We start from the raw sequence: 4,143 nt of genomic DNA on the forward strand, positions 1-4,143 counted from the left end.
GGTCACCCTCTTCATATACATAACTGGGTTAAGAAGTGGATATTGCCAGGGCAACCTGTTCTGTGACTACTAAGAAGAAAGAAAACTCAGCAAGGAAGTTTTCATTGGAAAAATTGGGTGGTGTGAACAAGCTTGTACAGGAAACACCTACTGTTTTCCTTGTAATAATCTATGAATAATGTGTTATGAAATAGAATATTTTACTTCCTTACATTTGAACCCACATGTCATATTAATATTCATGAAACTGTTAAATACTCACTTGTTTTAATCAACTATTGAACATCTGATGAGTTACATTAAAATAATGAGGTCTCACAAGAATAGAGACTATGTAGGAATTATGGATCAGACTGCATTTTCAGACAAAGGCTGACTAAGTGTCAGTACTAAGATGATTAATGAGTGTAGACCCTGAACATCAATCAATAAACTGTAGCCCTGAGAGCATTTCTGTTAGCACATGATTCCCATGTTTCTCCATGTGTCAGGAATGGAGGCCTAAGTACAGCGTCACTATATATAAAACCATTCCCCTGCTTCAAAATCTCTTTTGCTATTCAGCCTGCCTAGTCAGAAATGGGCTTCCTGTGTGGCAACAACTTATTTACCCAGCCATTCCGTCAGTCATTGTTCCCCCTTTGTCTGTTCTCTCCTCACAGCCATTCTGAGTTCTACAATGTCCTTTAAACACCCCCAACTCATGTCTGATTTATGGCCTATGAGCTTCTTCTGTTCTTGGAATGCTTGTAGCCATGTTAGATAACTGACCCACTTCCCATAGTCCTCTGGACAAGTTCCACTTTATCTGAAAGCCATCCTCAATCTTTGAGTGTGTATGCATGTACACGTTAATGGGCTGAATTTCTGTGTCTCTAAAACTCACAGGTTGAAATCCATTAAGGTAATAAGGTTCTGATGAGGTCATGAGAATATCAGTTGAGGTTAATGCCATAAAAGGAAGAGAATCTTTTGTTCACCCTAAGATGACACAGTAAAAAAGGCCTTCAACATCCTGCCCTCATTAGAACCCAGTCCTATTGGCACCCATATTTCAAACTTCTAGTCTCCAGAATTGGTAAATAAATGGCTATTGTTCTCTCTATGTGTCTCTCTCTCTGTCACTCTCTGTGTCTCTCTGTCTCTGTCTCTCTCTCTCTCTCTGTACGTGTGTGTGTGTGTGTTGTTATTTTTTTCCTTGATTGCTGTGGGAACTCCTTCAGCTAATAGCCTTTAAGATACCGGTCCACTTTGGGTGTGGTCTTATATACTATAAATGCAGATTGAAAACTTGCCCAGACCTCTTGGTTGCTGGATTCAGTTCCAGTTCCAGAACATGCAGAGGAATATAGATTGCTACTCTTTCCATGAATTTATCTACAGATTAAAAAAAAGAAAACCTTTGTTATACTCCATTTCAGGATCTTGTGGAACTCTTTATATTTTGTATGCCAACAAACTGGCACCCACTCATTGTCTGGGGCATGGATCCACATAAGACCTAATAAAAAAAAGAGGGTTTATAGACACACAAAAATAGGAGCCAAATGCAGCTTTTTAGTAGCCGCATTTTTTCGAATAGGCTCAGTTTGATGACTGCACTCAATGGCGTAGCTTCTTTACAAGTCAACTTCCTGGTTCATGGTGGCATCAGAGCATGGATCTGGCTCTTTCACAAGGTCCTATAATGGAGCATTTAAATGGGATTCATGAGTAGAGTACTACAAGTTGCTTAATGGCAACATAGACCCACTGCAACCTTGGAGCTGGAGCAGTGAGCATGGCTCACAGAGCTGGTGGTGCACATTCATCTGCCATGTTGGAGTAGATGGAACCAAAATGCATAGCAGCCTTAGTCCTAGCCATGCCACTTAGCATCTTAAGAGGTGCTCCTGGTCAGAAATGATTACAGATATGCAATAAAGACAGATTCAGACAAAAAAAGACCTCTAAATGAGTCACAATGTGTTTAATAAATGTACACAGGCTTGGAAGAAAGAAGAAAAAGAGTATAGATAGTTATAAAAAGAAATAGTTTTTAAAAAAATAAAACAAAGCAGGCTAGAGCCAGTGACCTCCACAGTAGTGGATACAAGGGAGTGTGTTAAACTAAGTTCAAGCCAGCATTGTGCCATAGCCAAAATCTGGAAACAACCTAAATGCCCCTCACTGGAGAATGGATAAGGAAAATGTGGTGCATTTCCACAATGGAGTACTACACAGCAGAAAAAAAATGACATCTTGATATTTGTGGGCAAATTGATGTATCTAGAAAACATCATATTGATTGAGGTAACTAAGACCCAGAATGATAAATATCATATGTACTCAGTCATAAGTGACTTTAAGCATAAAGCAAAAAAAAATCTGCCTAAAATTCACAATCCCAAAGAACCTAGACAACAATGAAGACTCTAAGAGAGACATACATGGATCTAAACTATCTGGTAGGGAAAATAAGACAAGACCTCCTGAGTAAATTGGTAACGTGGGCACCATTGTGGAGGGTAAAAGAAAAGGAGAGAGGGAGGAAGGTGAGCAGATAAAACTTTATAATGCAATAACCTCAAAAACAATAAAAAATAAATAAAAGAAAATTTAAAAAGCCTTTAAAGAGACAGTAAAAGTAATATAAAAGAGTACAGATAGTCATAGATTAAAAGAGTAAAGAAAAATAAGCCACATAAAGATGGAATATACACAGAGAGTATGGATTATTATATTAATATGTTTTCTTTATATCTTTTGACTGTCAATGAGCTAACTGTAGAGAGACATTCAATTGTGGAGCTGTTATCCCAAACCAACATAAAGGTATCTTGACTTCAAAATTTGAGTCTAAATATATGTTGCTTTGGAAAAGAGGTTCTGCTTTTGTTTCCACACACAGAACATGAAAACCTGTGGATTAATTTCAGGCTAATATAGTTTGATGGAACAAGAAACCCTGAAATATCTCCATGAACCCTTAAAAATACTTCACCTAATAAACAGCAGGATGCAGTTTGCAGAAAACTGCACCCAAATTCTCAAATCATTGTTTATAAATGTTTCTTTTCACTTTAAAAGAGTTAATTATAAATGGTAAATGGGCACAGTTCAGATCTCTCTTAAGAAACAAAGGGAAATGGATGGGATGGGATAATAGATAGTTTAGTGTTAGCTTACTCACACTAATAATGATAGTAATTCTGAGATGGCTTATGAAATATTATTTATAGACAATTTGCATTGGTATAGATTCTTGTATATTGATTCAAATTGTATTTGTTATATTAAATATGCTTGTATTTCTGTTTATAATATTTGTGCACCTATGCAATGTTATTTTGTTATATTATATGCATGCATGTTCCTACCTTTACTTAAGATATTTTGTATATTGATACAAGTTTTAGGATATATTTATCATATTACACTATACATTTCTACCTCTGATCAAGATACTTATATATTGTTTACATTTTGAGATCATTGTACTCAGTTGATTCACTTTTGTTTAAAGATTGTTTAATTTTTTAAACTATGAACACTTAGTATTTAAGCTATGTAGTTTTTAAGAATTACAAATCTAATCTACATGTGGAGTAGAAAAAGACAAGATATCCTGAGTAAACTTGGAGCATGGGGACCTTGAGGAAGGGTAGAAGAGGGGAGGGGAGAGAAAGGGAGGGGAACAGGAAAAAAATGTAGAGCTCAATAAAAATCAAGAAAGAATTACAGGTCAATTTCTTTTTTCTTTTTCTACAACCCATGTAGATTAGATCTATGTATATCTCTCTTAGGATTCTTATTGTTGTCTAGGTTCTCTGGGATTATGATTTGTATGCTGGTTTTCTTTGCTTTATGTTTAAAAACCACTTATGAGTGAGTACATGTGATAATTGTCTTTCAAGGTCTGAGTTACCTGAGTAAATTGGGAGCATGGTGACTTTGAGAGAGGCTTTAAGGGGAGGGGAGAGACAGGGAGGGGAGTAGAGAAAAATGTAGAGCTCAACAAAAATCAAAAAAAAAGAAAAAATGAATTACAGGTCAATTGTCATTCATTTTTGTCATACTTAGATTAGTCAGGTTCTTTAGATGCATAGAGATTGTATTCTGCATAAATCGGCAATCTTCAAACACTTCAAAGAACTGTATAAT

This window comes from Myodes glareolus, chromosome 1, assembly GCF_982192425.1.
Source record: "Myodes glareolus chromosome 1, mMyoGla1.1, whole genome shotgun sequence".
Lineage (NCBI taxonomy): Eukaryota > Metazoa > Chordata > Mammalia > Rodentia > Cricetidae > Myodes > Myodes glareolus.